Source organism: Gorilla gorilla, chromosome 2 (genome assembly GCF_029281585.2).
Source record: "Gorilla gorilla gorilla isolate KB3781 chromosome 2, NHGRI_mGorGor1-v2.1_pri, whole genome shotgun sequence".
Lineage (NCBI taxonomy): Eukaryota > Metazoa > Chordata > Mammalia > Primates > Hominidae > Gorilla > Gorilla gorilla.
In genome coordinates, this window is record NC_086017.1 from 49,368,787 (window position 1) to 49,393,831 (window position 25,045).

General features: G+C 39.3%; 1 protein-coding gene across 4 annotated transcripts in view; it reads left to right on the forward strand.

The window, feature by feature from the left end:
* The window catches only part of MOBP (myelin associated oligodendrocyte basic protein), a 61,201-nt gene that overhangs the window by 3,076 nt on the left and 33,080 nt on the right, over positions 1–25,045 (forward strand). For all 4 annotated transcript variants that reach the window (XM_055381332.2, XM_019024546.4, XM_063703710.1 and 1 more), the window contains exon 2: positions 9,701–9,782. The gene's annotated coding sequence lies outside the window, so the exon portion shown is untranslated. The remainder of the gene's footprint in view (positions 1–9,700; positions 9,783–25,045) is intronic.

The following is a 25,045-nucleotide window of genomic DNA, read 5'->3' on the forward strand; positions in this document are numbered from 1 at the left end:
AGATCCTTAAGCTGTACCAGACATTCTTAAAACAAGTCTTCTCAACAAAATCTGTGAGGTAGGAACTATCATTCACATTTTACAGAGAAGAAAATTGAGATCCAGAGACTAGCCTATGATTACACACAGCTAGTGAATGACAGAGCCCGGAACTCAAGTATGATATAAGCCTATTGAATTTATGGATGAGATGCATTATTCTTTTTTACTAATACATCACACACTTTACTTTAAAGTTACAAAAATTTAAGTTAAAAAGATGAGCTGAAAATGAACTAAGCAATATTTTAAAATAATTTTTATTAATGGTATAAAATTATTTGTTCTCACTAAAAATATCAGTTGTATTTTTAATGAGAGTAATTGAGTTCAATGTCAAATTTAGTTTTTCCTCCTCTTTGTTAATTTAATAAAAAGATCTTCCTAGTAGTAGGGGCAGAGTTAGCTCTGCCTATTAAAAAATTAATTTGGGCTTATATTACTACTAGTATGATCTTAAAGTCTTAAGTTATTCACTAGTTCCTTATGAAAGAATAAGTTCAGCTAAAACAGCTAAAAACCAGAAGATATAATCAACAAATCCACTCACCAGGCTCAATCTTCAATAATTTTCAGTATACTGAGAGCAAAGGGACAAGTGAAGGCACCCAGATGACCGTCCATTGTTCAGGGCGTGGCTAGCTAACTTGTGCTGAATGAGGGTGGCAGGATCAACCCATGCATTAAATGTTAAATGTAACAATCTCATTTTTATCTTTGTAGATAACACATATGTAAAGAAAAGTCTTTTTTTTTTTTTTGCGATGGAGTCTCACTCTGTCACTAGGCTGGAGTGCAGTGCACCAGCCTAGTGGCTCACTGCAACCTCTGCCTCCCAGGTTCAAGTGATTCTCCTGTCTCAGCCTCCCAAGTACCTGGGACTGCAGGCTCGTGCCACCACGCCCAGCTAATTTTTTGTATTTTTAGTAGAGACGGGTTTCACCATGTTAGCCAGGATGGTCTCAATCTCCTGACCTCGTGATCTGCCTGCCTCAGCCTCTCAAAGTGCTGGGATTACAGACGTGAGCCACTGCACCCAGCAAAAGAAAAGTCTTACACCTCATCTTTCTGAACCTCAGTGAAACATCTTGGGAACTCCCATGGGGTAGGCACATCTGCTTTGGAGGCCACTGGGCTGACCCTTCCACCTTAACAATTCAATTACACCAGGATATGATGGGCTGACACCAAACTCCTCTTAGTATTTCAGTCTCTGTCAACCCCAAGTCTGGAACATCACCATTCCAAGTTCTTTTCCAGCTCCTCCTCTGGCATGAGGCATGAGTCCTTTCCCAGCTCCTCTTCTGGCATGCCGGCATGCCCCTCCTGCACTTGTTTACATTCAGCTCTGCATTACCTGCTACAATGGCCCAGTGGCCACATCCAGAGAGCTAGTAATTACGCATAGAAGGAATCTAACATGTACTGAGATATAGACACCACAGCGCTCCCAAGAAGCAACAGGTGTGTGGAGGCATTGACTCAGCTACCAGATCCACCACCTCTGCAAGCGCAGAGCAGAGTTCATTTCTCCACAGAATGTTTGCACGCAGGTGGATGAGGGCTTCTGGTGTCTTCAAGTCCAAAGGGTTTTCTATAACTACTATAGAGAACCTTGTGGTGGTTTCCTCAGAATCACCAAGGTTAACTTCAAGTACCTACCCCTTGGGTGCCTGGTAGAGACAGAACTCTCATTTCCTTTGTAAGTAAGAGAACCTCTGTTTGGAAGTGGCTGGCAGTTTTATCATTGTGGAGATAGAGGCTTTGACTTCCCAGCAGACTTCCTTTACTTTGAGAAAATTACTAAAATGAATTCCTTAGATTAACAAATATAAAATATCCATTTTTTTGTTTTTGTTTTCATTTTTTGCAGAGAAAACACTGAAGTCACAAAAAACTTAAATGCAGGGCAGTTGGTTAACCTATTGTATGATCTTTGTAGTACAGTGAACATATTGTGGCTTTAATAGTACTGTTCCCTGGATGACATAGATTAACTTTTTTCTCCTAAATATCGAATTAGGTTAAAATTTTGGGGTTCTGTACATAGTGCTATTTAATATTGAGGAACTCAACTACTGGGAAAATGTAGCATTAGCTATTATGACTGTTTCATCTGGGCCGTAAAAGTCACTCTGTAGTTTGATAAAGTGTTTTCTACTTAAAAGACTACTCAAAGGATATTCCCATGATGGACCATCCTGGAGTGAAAAATGAGGGCCCCCTTCTCTCACTCAGCCAAAAAATTGGGGGCCACTGGCCAGGCATGGTGGCTCATACCTGTAATCCTAGCACTTTGGGAGGCTGAGGCAGGCAGATCACTTGAGCTCAGGAGTTTAAGACCAGCCTGGGCAACATGGGGAGACCCCATCTCCACAAAAAATACAAAAATTAACCAAGCGTGGTGGTGCGTGCCTACAGTTCCAGCTACTTAGGAGGCTGAGGCTTGAGGATCATTTAAGCCTGGGAGGTCAAGGCAGTATGAAGACATATTCGTGCCACTGCACTCGAGCCTGGGTGACTGTCTCGAAAAGAAAACTGGGACTCTGTCTCAAAAAGGAAAAAAAAATTATTGGGGGCCAGGACATGGAAGGGTTGGGAGGCCAGAGAGTCTTGTGGATAGGGGTTAAGCTGCTTTCCACAACCTGGAAATCTGCGGGGCTGGACTGGGCCCCTGGGATTAGATCCCATCATGTGTGCTCCAAGAGTGACTTCTTATAATAACTGTGCAGGCCACTCTGGCTTCTGTTGCTTCTGTCACCCTTAAAGCATTAGGTAAATACCTGGTGTCAGCTGTGCTCTGGGTGGTTAAGGAATCTTCGTTTTAAAAGGTACTTCTGATTTTATTTTTGTTCAGGTATGGTGAGGCCAACCAGATCAGGAGATAGTTGCCATTGAAAAGACAGTGTTTTACCCATCACTCCCAGGAGGAGGGGGAACATGGGGAAGGGCCACCTGGCCACATGGGGAAGCGCCAAGGTCTTAGGTCAGGAGTCAGAAGGAGTGAGGGTGAAAAAGCATGGGTGAGAGCCTTTATTGTGGTTTTTGTTGGGAGAAATGGTCTAGGCAGAGTAAGCAGGAGAGGCGTGCTTAAGATTGGCTAGTTTGAATAATTTCATGGGGCTCTGAGGCGTAGGAGCTGTCTGGTATCTGGTCCTGGAGGGATAAGGGCAGAAGAATATTAGTTCAACTTGTAAGAGCTCAATAAAGGAGGTAGTTAGTGAATTTGGGTTCTGGATTGGTTGATTTGCATATAAATGGCAGCTCACAGGGGAGGCAATTGCTATCTCTAGGAATCAGCTAGCCCTGGGAGGGGCAGCGTCTCCAGGGTCAGCAATGCCCCAGATGCCAGAGCATCAAGAAAGAATACAGAAAATAAGATCATTTCCCACAGAATATATGTATCAAAACATCACACACTGTACACCATAAAAACAAAGGAAAAGCAGCACAGGAAGCTATAAGGTTGTGTAATAAGGGTGCTTGAGAGTTAAACTAGACTGGCTAAGAAAGTTTTCCCTGAGGGAGGCATATTTGACTTGAAATCTTGTATTCTTGGGCAGGTGTTACACAAGTAAAGTGAGCTGGGGAGGTATTTCTGGAAATACCAGTCCAAGGTAGAAGGAACCATAGCGCATTGAGACAATTGAATATGGTTGAAACACAGAGAGACAGGAGCTAAATATGTTTTTTAGCTCTATTTTTAGCTCTATTTTTCTTCACTTGGCTGGTTTTCTGAATGCTCCAAACAAGGGATTTGAGAGTTCCTACTCCAATCACTGATACTTGATGGTTTATGTAAGTTATTGTAATAAAAACATATAAATGACATTAACTTAAATGAAACACTGACTCAAATTACTCAAATTCCAATCACTGGCTCTTGATGGTTTATGTAAGTTACTGTAATAAAAACACATGGATGGCATTAACTTAAATGAAACACAGACTCAAATTACAGTGATGTGTTGGTTAACAACAAAGATACGTTCTGAGAAATGACATATTAGACGATTTAGTCATTGTGTGAATGTCATAGAGTGTACTTACACAAACCTAGATGGTACAGGCTACTTAATACAACGGTAAATATTTGTATGTCTAAACATAGAAAAGATACAGTAAAAATACAACATTATAATCTCCTGGGGCCACTGTTGTTTAAATGATCCCTCATCGACTGAAATATTGTTATATGGCAGACGACTATACATGGAACTCCTAACTTATACACATCATCCCTCTAAAAAGCCATTTTTCCCTAATTGCTTCTCCCCATCCATTAAATTTTAATACTACATATGTATAGTATGTCTGTTTATGTATTGTACATATCTGTGCTTTGCACATAAAAAGAGTGAGAATTCTCACATAGGTCTGAGATTTAAAAAAATAAAATAAAACAAGTAAGGTTTTTTTGCCTCCCCTCAAGATCCAGTTTTTACTTCTTGGAGGGGATATTACCCACGTTGCAAATACATGCAGTGTGCCCTTTACATTGCTTTCTTTAATGTTAACATCTTATGTAACTGTGTAGCACAACTAATAAAACTAATAAATTAACATTGATACATTATTAATTAACTGTAGACTCTAATCATATTTTACAAGTTTTACCACTAAAGTCCTATTTCTGTCAGGTACTAATCCAGGATCTTGCATTGCATTTAGTTATCAGGTCTCTTTAATTTTCTCTAACCTGTGACAATTCCTCAGTTTTTCCTTGTCTTTCATGACCTTTAGACTTTTTAAAAACATTGAAAAGTTATATATAGTGTCCTTCAATTTGAATTTTTCTGAAGTCTTCTCATGATTAGGTTGAAGTTATATATTATTGAAAAGAATTACACAGGGATGATGTGTGCTTCTCATATCAGAGAATAAACGAGGATGATCTGTCTTATTACTGGTGATGTTAACCTTGATCATTTGGCTGAGAGGATACTTCCCAGATTTCTCCACTTTAAAGTGATTATTCTTTTCTTTTTAATTAGTAAATATTTCTTGGGGGAATATTTTGAGATGATACAAATATTGTGTTTCTCTTACACTTTCACCTACTAATTTTAGCATCCATTAGTCAATGATGCTTGCAGAAATTATTATTGTGGTACTCTAATAGTGATTTTCTATTTCTCTCATTACTTCTACATTTATTAATTGGAATGATTCTTTAAGGAAGATTATCTCTTCTACTCCATTTATTTATTTATTCAGTTATTTATTTATATCAGTATAAGCCCAACAATATTTATTTTATTCCTTGGTTTATAATCCAATACTATTCTTATTTACCTTCTTGCTCAAATAACTTTGGTAGGAGCTCTTTTAGGTTAGCTCCTGTGCCTTTTTCACATGTTGCCAACCTCTCTGAGCATTTTCTGACATCACAATTTTTTCCAGGATAAACTTCTATTTTCTCTGTCTCAGTCTCAAATCAATCACCTCTTTAATGAGCCATGGTTCCTTTTATTGGACACTTTACCAGTGTAGCCTAGTACACTGATGATAATTAAAAAACAAAATTTGGTTATTACTTGTTGTATCAGTTCATTCTTACATTGCTATAAAGAAATATCTGACACTGAGTAATTTATAGAAAAAAGAAGCTTAGTTGGCTTATGGTTTTGCAGGCTGTACAGGAAGCATAGCAGCTTCTGTTTCTGGGGAGGCCTCAGGAAGCTTCCAATCATCACAGAAGGCAAAGGGGAAGTGAGACATCTCAGATGGTGGGAGCAGGAGAGAGAGAGAGAGGGAGGAGGTGCTGCACACTTTTAAGCAACCAGATACCATGAGAACTCACTATCGTGAGGACAGTACCAAGGGGGATGATGCTAAACCATTCATGAGACACCATGATCCAATAGCCTCCCACCAGGGTCCATCTCCAACTCTGGGGATTGCATTTTAACATGAGATTTGGTGGGGATACAAAGCCAAACCATATCTGGTGTATTTCTTGCTATTGGGGTGTTACTTCTTCTAAAGCTTCTCAGCAGACAGAGCTAGGAAATCTGTGTGTGTATACTAACTTACATATGCACACACCTATATTTATTTCTGTATTTCTGACTCCAATCTAGCAGCACAAGTTTCATTCTAGCCTTCTTCCTTTCCTTTTTTGTGACTTCATTCTTTGGATAGTAAGAAACTGGATTCTCATTATCTATAATGTATTTATTTGCTTAATTCTACTATTGTAGGATTATCTACACTATTTTTCAAAGTTACTTCAGCCATATCCTTTCTTACCCCCTTCCCTTCAGTGTGGTTATGTGATTCATTTCATTTGATTTATTTATTGTAGTCAGTTTCATTATTCACAGCCTGCATTTCATCTTGGATTCCCTCTGCTTCCCCACATTGTGATTGATTTATTTTGTCTGATTTTTTAAAAAAATTCTTATTCTTTATGGAAAAGCCTCATTTTGTCATACATTATGCTTATCTTTTCTCTATTTTAACATATCAATAATGATAATCTCTGGGTCTGCTTCCATTGACCATTAAAAAAATTTGGTATCGTTTTCCTGTTTCTTTAGGTGTCTGGTAATTCTTATTTATGCTGGACATTGTGGATAATAGATTGTAGAGGTTCTGGATTATGTTAAATTACCAGAGTCACTCTGACCCAGTCAAGTCTTGGTTTTAGGCCTTGCTAGGTCAGACCTATTTTATCTTTGCATTTACTTCTATGAGTTGTCCCTATTCTAGGGTGAGAGCTTTCTGGGGTCTCAACTGAAAGATTGGGATGTTCACCAAGGTCTCACAGTATCCCTCATTAATATGTGAATTCAGATATTTCTGCTTGGTTAACAGCCTCTTAGCAAAATTTTTTAAGGGGCTTCCCACAGTTTCACCCTGCAATTGTGCAACTTTGGATTTGGCCAAGGATCTGAGAGAAATTATATACAGTCATGCACTGCATAACAATGTTTTGGTCAATGACAGTGGTGGTCCCATAAGATTATAATGGAGCTGAAAAATTCGTGTCATCTAGTGATGCCATGGCTGTCATAACATCATAGCACAACACATTACTCATCTGTTTGTGGTAATGCTGGTGTAAACAAATCTACTGTGCTGCCAATTGTATAAAAGTACAGCACATACAATTATGTACAGTACATAATACTTGGTAATGCTGATAAATGAATATGTTACTAGTTTATGTATTTATTATAATACACTTTTTATTGTTATTTTAGAGTGTGCTCCTTCTACTTGTATTAAAAAAAAGGTAGCTGTAAAACAGCCTCAGGCAAGTTCTTCATGAGGTGTTCCAGAAGAAGACATTGTTGTCATAGGAGATGACAGCTCCATGTGTGTTATAGTCCCTGAAGAACTTCCAGTGGGATGAGAGGTGGAGGTAGAAGACAGTGATATTGACTATCTTGACCCTGTGTAGGCCTAAGCTAATGTGTCTGTTTGCATCTTAGTTTTTAAGAAAAAAGTTTAAACAGTAAAAAATTAAAAAATTTAAAAATAGAAAAAAGCTTATAGAATAAGAATATAAAGACAAAATACTTTTCTATAGCTATATAATGGGTTTTAAGCTAAGTGTTATTACAAAAGAGTCAAAAACTTAAGAAAATGTAAGTTTATAAAGTAAAATGTTACAGTAAGCTAACATTTATTTTTGAAGAAAGAAAAAATTTAAAAAATAATTCTAGTGTAGCCTAAGTATATAGCATTTATAAAGTCTATGGTGGTACACTGTAATGTCCTAGGCCTTCACATTTACTCACCACTCATTTACTGATTCACCCAGAGCAACTTTTGGGTCTGCAAGCTCCATTCATGGTAAGTGCCCTATATAGCTGTACCATTTTAAATCTTTCATATTGTATTTTACTGTACATTTTCTATTTTAGATATGTTTCAATATGCAAATACTTAAATTACTATTGTGTTACAGTTGCCTACAGTATTCAGTACAGTTACATACTGTGCAGGTTTGTAGCCTGGGAGCAATAGGCTATACCATATAGTCTAGGTGTGTAGCAGGTTAAAGCATCTATGATGTTTGTGCAATGACAAAATTGCCTGTTGACTCAGTTCTCAGGATTTAGCCCTGTCATTAAGCAACACATGACTGTATATTTTCCCAGTGGTTCCCTATTGTCTGTTATTCTCCCCTCCACCCTTCCAGATTCCCACGGCCTTAGCATCCCCTAACTCCTACCTCTGTTTCTTTCTGTCTCTCCTTGGACTCTTTTTTTCCCTGTACAGCAGATTGAAAAATATCTTCACAGAAAAAACCAGGATGAATGTGGGGTTTAACTGCTTTGCTTCCTTTCTCTCAAGGATCATAGCCCTGCAATCGTTGCCATCCAGTGCCTGAGAATAATTCTTCTGTATATTTTTTCAGCTTTATTGTTTCAGCAGGAGTTTAAATTCAATACTTGCTTCTATATCACTACTGATCATTTCTCTTTTTTTTTCTTCTTCTTTTTTTTTCTTGAGATGGAGTCTCACTTTGTCACCCAGGCTAAAGTGCAGTGGCACAATCTCAGCTCACTGCAACCCTCACCTCCCGGGTTCAAGCAATTCTCCTGCCTCAGCCTCCTGAGTAGCTGGGATTACAGGCGCCTGCCACCACGCCTGGCTAATTTTTGTATTTTTAGTAGAGACGGGGCTTCATTCACCATCTTGGTCAAGCTGGTCTCGAACTCCTGACCTTGTGATCCACCCGCCTCGGCCTCCCAAAGTGTTGGGATTACAGGCCTGAGCCACTGCGCACGGCCCTGATCATTTTTCTAAATAAGAAAGCTTGTAGATTCATAGGATTTCAATTATTCTGTCAAGCAGAGGGGAGAAAAGAAACATGCTAGTGATCCTTATCTGATTTCACTTAAAACTCTTACAAAGATTTCTATAGTTCATTACACAAAGTTTTCAATTACATCCTTATTACTAGAATAAAAATGATCAACTAAGAGAACCAACTAGAATTTACAAGGTTCTTTTGGAAGCTATTTTTGTGTCTAGAATCTTTATAATCTTATAAGACCTTTTTTTTTTTTTTTTTCAGATAGCCCTTCTGAGATCTGATATGTATTAATAAGGAATGGGACCAAAGGTTATGAATACATGTGAACTTCCATATTTCATATGAAAACAATATTAATATCCTCTGGAAGTTCTCAATTTAATGCTTTATCAAATTAGATTTTTTCATGTGATATACAGCTCAAAGAACACATCTCTTCTTTGAGAGCCGTAGAAAAGGAGGAGGATATTCCTTAAGCTCCTTTCTTGGGATGATTTATTTGATTGTAAAGATTTATATTTTTAGAGCCAGACTCTGGAATTTCATTTATCAAGTTTATAAGCAAAAATTCGGCTTGTAAAGCTCAAATTTACTGGGAGATATGAAAAAAAGAACTACAGATTTTCTATATAATGACAGTGAATTAACTGGACATATAGCTTTTTTTTTTCTGTATAATGTTAAGGCGGTTATTAAAAGTTTACACGTGATTTTGTGACTGTATCTTTCCCCCATCCCTCAGCTGGCAGATGGCATCTAGATCAAACGTCATAATCCTCCCTAGGATTATGAGAGTGAAGCTCCATGTATAACACACTTGAATTAACTGCAACCTGAGAAACCAAAACACTATATTAACCAGAGCATATTCTACTGCTTCACTTTTAGGAAAAAAAAAAAGAAGCAAATGATACCAAGACAAGCTCATAACAGAGATCCAATCAGCAGATGTGTACGGATGAAAATACAGGTACAAATGAATCTCTTATAGCCTTTTGGATCTGCATCTAAATTTTTGCATAATGATGACTAGTATTCAGAATGTCACAATAGAATGCAGAATCAGCAAAAGAATGAGCAATCAAATTTTCAGTAAGAGTTAAACACTTCTTTAGTATGTCCACATGGCTCACCCTATTCTAGGTTCTGGGAGCAGAAATATAAAAAAAAATTTTCTCTACCCCAGAGGGACTATGACCCAAGCCACCATGTGTCTGTGCTTGGCAAACCCACATATCATGCACAGCGGAACAGCCATTCTCTGATAAACAGACTTCCTTCCTTTATATTCCCAAACTTTCTGCAGGAGAGCCCTTCCATCTTTTTGTGTTAACTGAATCTAGCCAGTTCTCTGAGAACAAGGCTTTATCTGTTAGCCTCTCAAATGGCGGCCACTTTACACTCCAGGTAGCTCCAGGTTTGAGAGGGGGGTCAGTGTCTTCCCCACTGCCACCTTAGGCCACTGTGCCTTCACCCTCTAGTTAAACCTCTGCAATTTGAAGCTTGTGCTCCATTCCTGTGGCAGCCTTCACCGGGCCTCCAAGTCACATCTCCTCCTTCGCTGATGGTTTTTTACTGGGCTGCCCACTCCCTCTCCACTTAGGTGACTTTACTATTTACTTGAATGAAGTATTCACCACTCCAGTGAATTATCCACTCTGCTCATCCATCTATTGTCATTCTGTGACCATTGTCAGTACCTCAAACTACTCCATCAACCAAACAGTGCAAACGTCTAGCATCTCATTCACAACTTCCTTTCTTTTCATTTGTTATATATATCCCATTACAAGTCTTCTTTCACTAGGTGCTTCTAGTTGACTTGCCCTTTCACCTCCCATTCATTTACCTATCCATTCATCTATCACCTTTTTCTACCTTCTATTTTCTTCACATTACTGATAGATTCTAAGATCCATTACTTCAATTCTTCTCTTGAAAATTGTCTGGCGAATTCCACCCCAGGGTGAACCTATCCATCTCCTCTATGTCTACACCCAGGCTGCTAAGAAAAACTAAAGAAAAACAGAGTGGAGCAGATTTGTATTTCTGCAAATTAATGGTCAGTGACCTCAACTAGACTCTCAAAACTGACTGGTCTAATTTCTACAAAATCTCTCTTAAACCCATTCTATTCCTCTCAAGCCTCAAACTCTCTTATTCTCAGCATCTTTCCATTTCACTGGAAAAATGGAAACTATTAGACGGAGACTTCATACTGTCAAAAGTCTTCTCTCTTCTAACAAAGACCAACCATTTTGCATGTGCTCTGCACTCTAGCTCCTCAGGTTTTTCTCAAGAATATTAATTATTTCCTCTCTTTTTTGATATTATTTCTATTTCTTCCTCTCTACTTCCCATTAGCACTTATGCATGGTCCAATTTATCTCATTACTACAAACAGCTCAACAAACCAGCCAAACATCTCCCTCTGCCCCCACAAAGAACCCTTTGCAAACCACGTGATTCTCTAGCTACTTCTCTCCCACTGTTCTCAAATTTCTGGGCTGAGTTGCCTATAGTTTCTCTTTCTATCTTTAGTCACTATTCCCTCCATAAACCCTCAAATTCAACTTCTGTTTCAACAACTCCATGGAATCAACTCTTGCTAAAGCCACCAATTATTTTCTTACCACTTAATCAAATGTACTCGTGTAGTCCTCATATCATGCCACCTCTCAGAATCATTCTACAAAGTTGAGCATTCTGTCTTTTGAAATACTTTTTCCCTTTGATTCCCATGATGTCACATGCTCCTAGTTTCTCTTCTACCTCTCTCATTCAGCCATCAAAGCAATCCCTTCCACTCTCATGGCTTCAATTGCTACCTATACTCCAACAACTTTCAAATTCTATCTTGAGCCAACTTCTTCTCTGAACTATTCACATGACATCTTCATCTAGAAGCCTTCAAACACCTCAACTTGAATACATTAAAAGTGAACTCATGCTTCTGTTTTTCGCCCAAACCTTCTTTTTCTCTAGTAGATACTTCCAACACCCATCTAGTTGCTCAAACGACACACCTTGGATATACCCTTGACTCCTCCTCATTACCACTTCTTATGTGCAACGAATTACCAAGTCTTGTTAATTCTACTCTTGGAATATTTTGTCACCACCTTCATTAATCACATGGCCTCCTGGAATGGGCTTTGCCCATGAAAACAATTTTCCTCAAAGCTATGGAAGTGATCTTACAAAAACGCACCTCTGGGTCGGGCACGGTGGCTCATGCCTGTAATCCCAGCACTTTGGGAGGCCGAGGTAGGCAGATCATGAGGTCATGAGATCAAGACCATCCTGGCAAACATGGTGAAACCCCGTCTCTACTAAAAATACAAAAAAATTAGCCGGGCGTGGTGGCAGACACCTGTAGTCCCACCTACTTGGGAGGCTGAGGCAGGAGAATGGCGTGAACCCAGGAGGTGGAGCTTGCAGTGAGCAGAGATCGCGCCACTGCACTCCAGCCTGGGCAACAGAGCGACAGTCTGTCTCAAAAAAATAAAAAAAAAGCAGCTCTGACTATGACATATTTCTACTTTAATATCCTTCAGTATATTAAGGATTTCCCTCCCTTATAGTATTTTTTGATCTACCTAGCATGTCAGTTCACAGCTCAGCCTCTGATTTCCTCTGCAGCCCATCCTGCTCCACTCCTTCTTATATACATTGTTACAGCCGCACTGGCCTTGTCCTAAGTCCTCAAATATACCTCCCCAACCCCAACTCAGAGCCTTCTGTCCCAAACACTCTCGGCCTACTCCTTTCTCTGCTGCAATAACATTGACTCACTCTTCAGCTCCTACCCTCCAAGAAGCCTTCCCTGACCTATTATCCTAGTTAAGATCCTCAACTATGTGGACTCATTGCCACCTGTACTTTTCCTTCAAGGCGCTAGTCAAGACTCTAAACAATTACTTCTAAAGATAGTACTTGTTTAATGTGTGTCCTCCTTGCTAGAATGTGCACTCCTGAGATCATTGTTCATTGTCTTTGTTCATTGTCATATTGTCAGGGGCTAACATTATGTTTGGCTCATCATGTGTACTCAGTGACTGCTTTTTTGAATGAATGAATGGTTTTAATATAACATGGTAAATATAAAGATGGAGGCATAGAGATTGCAAAATGGAACAGAGATAAGTGGCATTTCACTCAGCTGAGGAAGTCTACCAGTGTAATTGCTATTGTGTGACTCAGATGATGGTCTTGGACACAAAATTTGGGAATAGGGTGGTCAGCAATCTAGTGCTTATTTCAGCTTGTGTCTCCAGCTTGGTCTCTTCTTTGTCTCTCAAAGAATGGAACCCCTGGAAAACCCAAGGCAGCTTAGTAGCTATCACCACTCACTAGTTGTAGGTGGAGCAATACATTAGCCCATCAGATAATCTGAGTTCTCTTCTTAAGTCCCCTGCTATGACCACAGATCATTTAGGTTTTTCTATAAAACAATACAATTTGGGAGATTGGTTGTCTTCCCCATCATTCAGGAAAAAATTATAAGAGAATTTGTTTTACCTACATATGTGTACATTCAAAATCCCATCATTTTCATAGGGAGAAACAAATCATCCTTATTTCCTTATTTCTTACACCACAAACACTGGATTAAGAAAGGCAAATAATTGTAAAACCTAGTACACTTTGAAATTATAATGCTTTCTATGGAGAGACAATTTTATGCTAAAACCTTAATTTTTTAAACTACCCTTGCTGAGAACCTGACAAAAGCAGCCCGAGTCCTACATAACATCCCAGGGGACAGAAGCACCTGGGGAATTTTAAGACACTTTCAACCCAATCAGTGTCAACGTTCGTTCATTAAGTGGATGGTGAAACAGAACCCTGAGGATTCAGACAGAAACTCTGTCCTCAAAGAGCTCACGCTGAGATCACAGACATATAGCCACATTATTATAAGATAGTCCACAAATAGAAGTATGTACAAGTTATAAAGATAGCCCAGAGAGGGACAAATCTTTTTGGGGGATCAAATCCTGATGAGGTAAGACCTCAGCTGGGTTGTTAAGGATGAATAGGTATTTACCACACAGACATGATAGGGAAAAGGCATTCCAGGGAAAGGTCCATCTTCTGATCACAGGATAATGCTTCTGGCCTGTACCAGCAAGAAATGGTGTGGGAGGTGAAGGACAGAGACCAAACCCTGAGGGGTCTATGTGCCGTATTAATTGAGAAACAAGGACTTGGTTCTGTAACTGAGGCGACCCTTAAAGTTTTTGAGTAGGGACAGATATAATCAATTTCACATCATCTCTGTGGCAACGTGGAGGATAGATAAGGGGAAAGTGAGTCTAGAGTCAGGGCCAGCCAGCAGATAAATGGAGAGACCAGCTGGGCCCGCCTGTCCCCTTGGCCTGTAGAAAATTGTGGGAATATTCATCCACATACAATTCCAGGGTAAATTTGAGTGTCCATAAACTAAAACCATGTATTGTATAATTTTAGATACAAGAAACTGAAGGGTATCATGTTATTTACATAACATTCAGAAAACTACTGCACTTCTTGAATGTTTATCTGGCCCCACTACAATAAGTGAAGGTTTTACTCCTGAAATAATTGCTAAATAAATTATCTGTGTGCTAAAGATAACAACCGTAGGTCACACCCTTTCCTTTCCCTTAGAATAGCTGGAAGCAGGTAGAGTTTGTTCATCAGAAAGGACTTTTGCACAACTTTATGAGATAGTTGCAGGTGGGCAGTGTGGTTCTTCGACCACATTAGTTTGTCCTTGTTGCCTAAAACAAAGCAAAACAATGAGGGCATTTAACATGGCTTTGTTTTGTGTCCCCACATGGGCCTTCAAAATAATTAAGGACTCTCTTATGTTTTCATTTTTTCATAGTCTTGGAAGGTCCCCACAACAGTATTAGATTTTGACATCTTGCTGCTTTCTGTGGAAAAGCACCCAGATTCCAAATAAATATGTGTATGAAATTTTCCATTACCTGGCACTGGTTTGTCACCAACAATCTACTGTTCAACATTTATTGTACTAATTTGTAAACATAATAGTTGTCACGGAGACTAATGGATAAACAAGGACAGACAGATAATGACATCCTTAGAGACAGCATGTAGTAGTTACAGCCAACCTTGGGGTCCTACATTTTTGTGTTTTTGCTGCTGTGGACTGATGAACACAGAAGCCATTGTTTTTTACTGTGTAAATCTACACTCAGAAGAAAGGGTCGTCAGCCTCTGGCCTGAGAGGATTAGCAAGGTTTTAGAGACTAAGGTCTCTACGGGAGCTGGTGAATGTGGAATGAAATTACTCTTCGGGAAACATGGATAATTTTTATCACAGCTAAGGAGTTGGGGCTGAGCAGTTTTTGGAAGGCTGTGGTTAGGCATATGTGAAAACCTGGACCGGTAATGGAATCTTTGGACCCCCAGTTATTATTCCAAAATAGCTCTTGTAGAAGCACCCGTGTGCACTCCTCACTTGCAGGAAATCATGGGTTCTTTCGGACAGCCTGGGGCTCACCGGCCTGTGGGCGTTCCTCTCACCAAGTGCGAGTCCAGTCAATGGTGGTTGAATGGACCCACCTCCCTCGCCAGTGCCTCTGATTGGCTGCTTTCCCCCTACCTGACGTCATTTCCCCTGTTTTTGAGGATCAATCAGGATGGACACAAACGATGCTTCCTTACTGTCCTTTGCCTTTCTCTGAGTACTACATAGTTAAGAATATTTGTAATATGATTGCTAGCTATAAAAGATACCTCTTTTTCTATTATTTCCCTGTTTGTCTACTTTTTTAAAAAATTTATAGTTTGTTTTTAATGTAAACATCCTGGTTACTAAAACTTCATACGTTTATATGTTGGAATATTTTCTTCTATACAAGCACTGGTCTTTTAACTTGTAACCTCAAGTTGTATAAAATAATCTTTTTAGTTTATAAAAGAGTCTCTATGATTTGCTTTCCTCCTGTTCAAGTTTGCTGTGTTAGAAGGAGTGTGGTGTCAGGGTTAGGCATACATTCTAGTTTACCTTGGTTGGGGTCCTGGGACTCCATTTACTAGCTCTGTGATCTTGGTTGAGTTATCTGACTTCTCTGACTCTCTCATTTGCAAAACGGGGCTATTATGAGGTTATGAGGATGAAATAAGTTAAATACGTAAAGCCCTTGAACAGTGCCTGGTTTGTATCTCATTCCACGTGTTTGCTATTGTAATTTTTTTCAGGGTATTTGTTCTAATTTCTTCTTGTCTTTTTTTAGGGTAGTCCATCCATTTCCCGACTCTATTAAATAAAATAAAATAAATAAAAATGCTCCCTGTGTTGTGATCCATGCTACTATACATATGTATAGTATATGTGTAGTGTATAGTATGGAAGTTCATACTATACTTCCAGCTTACCCTCCAAAGTGGCTCTTCACCAACTATGTGTGAGAGTTCCTGTTTGTCTACAGACTCTCTTAAGTTAATGTCAGGCTATTTAACTTCTACCCATCTGATTCTTGTAGAATGGTATCAATTGTTATAACCTGTGTCTTTTTGATAATTGGTGAGTTTGAATGTATTTTTATATGCTTATGGGTCATCCATGACTTCCTCCTCTGTAAACTGCATTTTCGTATGATTTGCCCAATTTTCTTTCGGGTTGTTTTTTCTTAATGATTTGTACGAGTTCTTTAAATATTCTGCATAGGAATTATTTGTATATTATATGTGTTGCATTCTCCCAGTGTTCCTTAACTTTTGACTATGTTTATTGTGTCTTTTGATGTACAGTAGCTTTTTTTTTTTTTTTTAACTTCTGTTTTTAGAGACAGGGTCTGGCTTTGCTGCCCAGGCTAGAGTGCAGTGGTGTGATCATAGCTCACTGCAACCTCCAACTCCCAGGCTCAAGAGATCCTTTCATCTCAGCCTTCTGAGTAGCTGGGACTACAGGCATGTGACATCATGCCCAGCTAATTAAAAAAAAAAATGTAGGGATAGTCTTGCTATGTTGCCCAGGCTGGTCTCGAACTCCATCTTGGACCTCAAATGATTCTGCCTCAGCCTCCCAAAATACTGGGATTACAGGCATGAGCTACCATGCCCAGCCTGTAGTTTTTAATTTTGATATAATCACTTTTCCTTGCAAGTTAATTTTATCAACATTATTTGTTGAAGAATCTATCTGCCCCCTACCAATTTATAATAACATCCCTATCATATATCAAGTTCTCTTGTTAATATGGTTGTGTTTCTATTTTTGAATAGAACTGTTCCATTTGTCTATTTCTGGGCAATGCCACACTATTTTAATTACTATTGCTTAGTAATGTGTTTGGATATCTGGGTATGAAAAGTCCTGTCATTCTTTTCAGAATTTTCTTTCTTTTTTTTTTTTTTTTTTTGAGATGGAGTCTCATTCTGTCGCCCAGGCTGGAGTGCAGTGGTGTGATCTCTGCTCACTGCAAGCCCCATATCCCAGGTTCACACCATTCTTCTGCCTCAGCCTCCTGAGTAGCTGGAACTACAGGTGCCAGCCACCACGCCCGGCTAATTTTTTGTATTTTTAGTAGAGACAGGGTTTCACTGTGTTAGTCAGGATGGTCTTGATCTCCTGACCTCGTGATCTGCCCGCATCAGCCTCCCAAAGTGCTGGGATTACAGGTGTGAGCCACCGCGCCCGGCCCCAGAATTTTCTTAGTCCTTTGATTGTTGGTCCTTTGCCCTTCCATCGAATCAGATCATCACATGCCACAAAAGACTGTTGGTGATTTTAGTAAGAAATGCATGAAGTTCTGAACTCACTTTGGAAAAGTTTACATCTTTATGATAAAGTTTTTTTCTATCTATGCACAATTTTTCCTTCTATTTATTCATGCATTCTTTTATACTTTCACTGAAGTTTTGAAATTTTTTCTCAAAACAATCCATACATTTTAGTCTTTGAATTATTTCTAGGTACTTCAGGATTCTTGTTGCTATTGTGAATAAAATTTTTTTCAGTAATTATTTTTTTCCATACTCCCTCTCTTCCTGGGTGTTCTCCTGTGTTCCCTTGGCTGTAAATCTCATTTTTATGTCAAATACAGTGCAATTGATTTCTGCCTTTCTCTCTTGTGATTTCTCAATCCACATGACCAGTCATTCCCTTTTACAGACACTTGGAGGTTTCAGAAGTATCTCAGACTGAACATGTCTAAGATTGAACTCTTGATTCTTTTCTTCCCCATCCCTAAACCATTCCCCTACCTTAGAAACATGATTGGCTGTCTACCTAATTTCTCTTGGAGACATCCTGGATGTCTGTGCTTCCTTGCTGACATTCAGTCTGTCTGCATGTCCTGTTCATTGTTAGATTTCTTTTCTTGCTAATGCTGTACTCTGACCTACCCCAGACTAGTCTATTAGGTGGCACCATCAGCACTTAGACCTTTAGAAGCATCTCAGGCTTAACCCGTGTGGAACATAGTAGGTGCTCAATTAATATTTGTTGAATACATAAATGTTTAAAACTGTACTCTTACCTTTTTCCCCCCAGCCTTCCCCACCTCAGTAAATTGCTTCATTGGGCATTTGCTTAAGTCATAAGTGTGGCAGTCATCCTTGCCTTATTCTTTACAACAAATCGCACATCCAGTTTGTCCTCATGTGCTATTAATTTTGCCTCTAAAATCCACCTCCACTGCCACTGCCCTTGTCAAAGTCTCTGTCATGTCTCCCTGGTTTTCCTATTTCCTCTCCTGCTTACTTCTAATCTATGTTGCAAGGAGCTTGAGTGATCTTCATGGAAGCTAAATATGAAGATTTATCTCCTTTAGTGAAGATCTTTCAACACCTTCCTATCCTTCCCATTCCTTAGCTCACTTTCAAGGGCCTGCCTGGTCTTTCTCATGCCTTGCCCCTAGCCTCAATGTTCCCCTCCCTCACTGTGCTTCAGCCACTCTGTTCTCTGGTTTCTTGGAGACATCAAGTCTCAAGGCCTCTGTCTGTAACTGTTTCCTCCCTCATGTATGGATGGCTCCCACGTATCTTTTGGATCTCAAATTAAATTTCATTTATTCAGGAATCCTTCCTTAGCCTTCTAATCTAAATTTGTCTCATTGCTATATTGTCTCCTAGCACCCAGTTCCTTCCTTTTAGAGCCCTAATCACATTTCAGTCATACATTGGATATACTACTCATGGGGTAAGAGATAGTCTGTTAATGTCTTCTTCTCTGTACCCTAAGCTCTGTGAGCATAGGGACCTTCTTTGTCTTATTCACCACTGGCACTTAAAGGTACTCAATAAATCTTCAAATGGATGACTGTTAGGATTGTATTTGGCTGCCTTTACCTTCAGTCATCTTATGTGTATATTCTTTGCACATATAGACTGATATCATCTGCCTTTCCTGTCAGTGGGATCTATTGTGGTCATAAATAAATTGCCTCAGTAGCTCCTATCTACTGTTCAGGGAGTCCTTGTCAGTCTTAAAATTAGCACCAAGAATTGCTCTCCAGGGTACTAATATATCTTACCTACTCAAGGCAGGAGCTGGGTGTATTGTTCCCCACCCCAGCTCCTGTCCCAGCCCCTGGTGAGAGTGCTACCTCTGGAGGTGACTGAGGATAACAGAGGGAGCTATAAGTTCCTTCGAGCCGACTGCCACATTGACGGTTAACTGGCTTCAGCTGGGATGGCTGGCCACTCCGAGTTTCTGCCATATAATTAATGACCTAGCTTCCTGCTGCTTTCAGTTGCTATTAGAGAAGTATTTTCTTATGTCAATACAACCTCTTCATAAGCACCTTTAAAAATGGATGTCTAATATTCAGTTGGTCTTCAAATGACTCCATAATATTTCTGTAGTTAGCCAATTATAAGAATATCAATAATTAAATAAGAATCAAATCTTTACTGCTTACATTGTATTTGCACACTTTGTAAATATGCAAGATCTCCCCACTCATCTTCTCTTCTTTAATAAGCTAGGCTGACTTTAGGAAAGATAAAGAATAGTGAATGCTTCACTTTTTCTGTTTCATTACCACTCCTGTTTCTGGGGTATATGCAGAAATTAAGTTTGAGATTTTCCTACTATCCTCCCCCTGTCCTCATCAATTAGTAAAATTCAAGTTACAGTTTTTCATGCATATTATTATTATTACTGAAAATATATTTTATTTCTGTTTCTCTTCACAGAATGAAAGGTTAAAAGATTTTATTGCTGCTCTCAAGGGCATTGATATTCAGAGAGTAAATATTAAATTGTGAAATGGAGGCAAGGTTTAACAAAAACTCATTGAAGATTGATAAATATTTTAAGACTCAAAGTTAATTTTTCATGCTTTGAAAAAATTCAGTATTTTAAATGTTAGACACTTCCTCTTGTTCTTAAAACCAGATTATGAAAATTGTAATTCCCAGTTGCTTCCATCTCTTCCTTACAATTTTTTCATTTTTTTTGAGACAGAGTCTTGCTCTGTCACCCAGGCTGGAGTGCAGTGGCGTGATCTTGGCTCACTGCAACCTTCACCTCCCGGGCTCAAGCGATTCTCATGCCTTGGCCTCCCAAATAGCTGGGATTACAGGCATGCACCACCACCCTTGGCTAATTTTTGTACTTTTAGTAGAGATGAGGTTTCACCATGTTGGCCAGGCTGGTCTCGAACGCCTGACCTTGGGTGATCTGCCTGCCTCAGCCTTCCAAAGTGCTGGGATTACAGGTGTGAGCCACCGCGCCTGGCCTCTTCCTTACAGTTTTTTCTAATCATTTGAAGGCACAGGGGGTGATGGTGTGGGTTTTGAGAAATTACAGCCATGTACCGGAAGGAATTAGGAAAAAGGAAAGGGAAGGTTTAGGAAGAACATGACCTTATTTGCTCAAGTCTTTTCTACTTTGTGAATTTATGGGGAAATTCTGTGTCCTATGGAGTACATTCTTAGGTCACTGAAGGGAACACTTTTCCATTCTGTTCCTTAAAGTGGGAACAAAGAAAGAGGCTTGGGATAGGTAATTTATTATGACTATCTTCACCCTTTCTCTAGTGTTAGGTATGTCGCAGTGATGTCATCCTCTGGACTGTGAATGACAAATTGATTATGTCACTGAGGCCCCATCTCCCCTGTATAAACAGTGTGGTATGGATTATAACAGACAATTAATCTCACTGGTCACTCATAAATTGTGCCAATTCTTTTGTATCTTCTCTGGGCCTCAGTTTCTTCATCTGTAAAATAAGGATAAATGTAATCTATCTCCTAGGATTATTACCAGGGTTAAATAGATGAATAAATGTCATGAACTTGGAAGAGTGCCTGACTTACAGTGAGCTCTCCATCAGTAGTACTATTATTAGGTATTATTTATAACTTATGCTTCTCAATGGGTATGATTTAGGAAATAGCAAAATAATATATTTTGGGTTTTTGTAATTCTTAATTTCAAATGGACTGGCAGCTTACATACCAAGAATCATACCAGACAACTCAGACCATTGAGTTTCCTCTATGGTGTAAAATGCATGTCCTTTCTGCAAAGAAAGCTGAGCCTCAGGTTTGGTGCATGGAGGTGAAAAGAGAGTAGGCTAGAGGCCAAGTCTTTGCCAGAGAGAAGGAGGAAGCAGAAAGAAGAGTTTTTCTAGCCAAAAGAATGGGAAAGAAGAGAAAAATCAAGAGAGAGAGAGGAAGCTAAGGAGGCAGATATTTGTTTTCTCCTTTTTCTAGGCGAAACCTCAAAACCATGGTGGGGGATGTGGTATGGTGTGGTAGAATCATCCAGATAGGTTTAAAATTTTTTTTGTGTGTATGAGGGGCAGTGACACACTTCAACAGGAATAGTGTAGTGGGGGCCCTGCAAGCCTCTAGAAAAGGCTGCCCTCAGCCTCATCCAGCATGACTATGAGTGACTGCACAGCTTTGGTTGGGAGGCTGTCTAAGCCAATGGCCCAGAATAACGCTCTTGGTTCCCTACTCGTAATGTATGGGAACCAAACATTTCCTAGAATAGATGTGAAGGAGCTGAGAGGACAGCTGGACCAGAATAGGAGGCTACTGAGTCAGGAGCCTGATGACCAGTGGCTTTGGTTGGATCAAGTGGTCAGTAGCAATGTGTGTCATTCATGCTAGAAGGTGGGTGAGACCAGATGAGGCACCCCATGGCAAGGCCTAGCAGAGGACACCACCCAGACCAGCCACCCCTTCCCTCGCTGCCATGAAGATACTCAGCTTTTTCATAGTCTTATCCACCTTGAGAAGGAAGAGAGGGAGGTGAGAAATAGTCATGTTAGGGAACTGAACTCTGACTACAAAGTAGGAAGGGATGGTTTCAGCTAGAAGTGACCAAGCCACTATAAATTTAGAGTTTTGGTTGCTCTCTTCTTTCCACTTTCTTTCTCAGCCAATATTCATCATGGGTTGGGCTTGTAATATCACATCAATTCTACAGTTACAGAGAAATAAAAAAAAGTTGTGCTTTTTTTGGTAAAATCAATCTCGATTTGAATAAATTTGAAATTTCTTGCTTTATTAACCTGAAATTTCTTTCTTAAGTATATATTAAACATCCCATTCCTTAATTCATATAATAGATCTGGAGACTGATCATTATTTTCCTTTGGAGTTTTGATATCTGAAGCCAGTGTGTTATTCTCACATAGGGTTCAGGTCCTGGGTGCACAGTCAAGGTCAAAGCTTGTCTCCTGTTCTTCCCATGTTGAGTTCTTTATACCAAGGGAAGAACAGACCCTTGCTCAAGGTTGTGAGGGAGCTGAGTGAAAGAATTGAAGACCTATTCTGCTTTCAAAATATTGACCTGCATCTACCCTTCATTCTGCAAACTCTATACCCGTTTGCATGTCTGACTTCCTGTGATGCCATGCAGATATGAAGGGGCAGGTGGGCTGCAGCATGTCAACTTACCACTTGCATTTTCTTTCCTTTCCAGAGGACTGCCCAGAATTGAGGGCCACCTGTGGCTTTCATGACATGATTATGCCACATCCCGATTGCTTTTTTCAGAAAAGATGATAAAAAGAAAGGAGGAAGGGTGGGAAGAAGGGCAAAAAATCCACTTTATACTCATGGTTTTAATTTCTTCCTGTAGCCTTTTTAGGGAATGGCGAAGCTGTGTTTACAGATACTATGACACTGGTGGTTACATAGAGCTTAATGCCACCCCTAGGACGTGTAATGAAATGTGTATGTAATGATTAAAGATAGCAAATTAATTTGTATGAATTAGAAAAAGATATATTGTGTTCACAAAATCTTTTTTTTTTTTCCCCTAAAGAGCCCAGTTTTAGAACTTTCAAGGTTAGTGAGAAAGGTCCCTTCCTCTACTGAACAGACATTTTTGCCTGAATCCCCATTGGAACATGGGACTGCTAGAGAGCATCTGGGGACAGGACATAAGTGGCTAAGGGCTCTGCAGCTGTTGTGAAAGGCACCCTTTGTTCATTCTCTCATTTGTAATCAAACATCTTCTGAGCACCTGTTCTGTATCAGGCATTGAACAGGCTTAAGGACAAAAATTTTAAGGAGACAGTGAAACAGTAAGGGTAGCACTAAAGTTCTAGATGCTTTCCTAGAATTATTCACAGAACACAAAGGAAGGAGGTATGATCATTACTCTTTGGGGGAAGGGAAGGATCTGGAAAGGCTCCCCAAGGAGTGTCTTGACTTTGAGCTGAACCTCAAGGCAATGGAGGCATTTGCTGTGCAACTGTTGAGTGGTAAAAGATAGGGGAAGGAACCCTATGGGACAAGTTCCAAAGGCTTGAAATAATCCTGTCTCTTGGGGGCTAGGAATGACTGGGTTGGGCTGGATGCACTTACCAGAGGAGGGTTCCTTCTTGAATAAAAAGCCTTATTATTGAAGAAAGGTCATCTTCCCATAGACTTTTTGCCTGCCTTTCATTGACAAGAATGTGGTCACATGGGGGAATTATATAGATTAAACAAGGCATATAGCACTGCCAAACAAAATCAAGGTTCGTTACTGAGTTATTAGGCAGTCTACTAGTCCTATTAACCATTAAGAGTTTGCTATTTTAAAATTATTATTGTATGATGTTGGGGATTTCACTTAAATTCTTCCCCAATTTTCTCATCTGTAAAATGGGGATAGTAGGAACTATCTGGAGGGTTGTTTGGGGAATTACAAATATTAGATATAAAACATATGGAACATACTAGGTGCTCAATAAATGGTGGAGAGGTTTTTGTTTTCCTTTCTTTGGATCCTTCCCTTCACTTTCTTCTCCTTCTTTGAATGCTTGCTTCACTTTTCTCTCCTCTGTAGTTTTAGGTTATATGGAAACCTGGAGAAGATTATATTTTGCAGTTTCAAATTTGTTTTTTTTTTCCTCATCCTGCGAGAGAGTTCATAGTTATCTTTGCTTGCAATTAGGTGGTATCTTTTGTGAAAACGTCATGCAGTGTTTATAATTTGTTTTTAACCACTAAAGTAAATAAAGATGTGATTAATGCTTAAGTATCATCAGAGATACACAGTGAGATAAATAGAGTGTGTCTAAAAAATTCAGCAGGATTAGATAGGTCATTTAAATGAATTCTCATCTGTGAAAGGAACATATAATTTATTAAGCAAGTTATTTACATTAGTTACAATTTTTTATTTACTTTATTTCATTTCATATTTTCAAAGCCCCCCCCCCCCGCCGAGTTAAGTGTTGTTATTATTACAGGAAACTGAGTCTAACCAATTAGGAATGTATTTGGTTACTTGTAACTGAAATAATAGTGGTTTATGCAAGATGGAAGTTTGTCTCTCATATAAAAGGTGTTCAGAGTTCAAGAGTCCAGGCCTGAAACAACAAACTCCACAGTCCTCCAGGATTCAGGCTCCTCTGGTATTTTTGCTCCACCACCTCACAGGAAGTGGCTTCACCTGTGAGGTTGAGCTGTGGTCCAAGATGGCTCCTGTACCCAGGAGTAAACTGCTAGACTACAGTTTGTGCACATTTTTATCCTCACTAGACAATCCCAAATTGTTTCCAGAAATGCACAGTCTTTGCAAGCACACGTAGAACAAGGTCATAAAGCAAATTTGAACAACTGTTGGAGTCACTGTCATAGCGACTGCTTTCTCTAACTGCATTAAAATGAGAAGCCAATGTAACAAAAATATCTCCATATATTTGGAAATTTTACAATAGATTTTGTAATACCTGATGAATTGAAGAAGAACTCATCCATAATTAAAATGAAGATTAAAAATTATTTTAATATTTGTGGCATGCAGCTGAAGTTGCACAA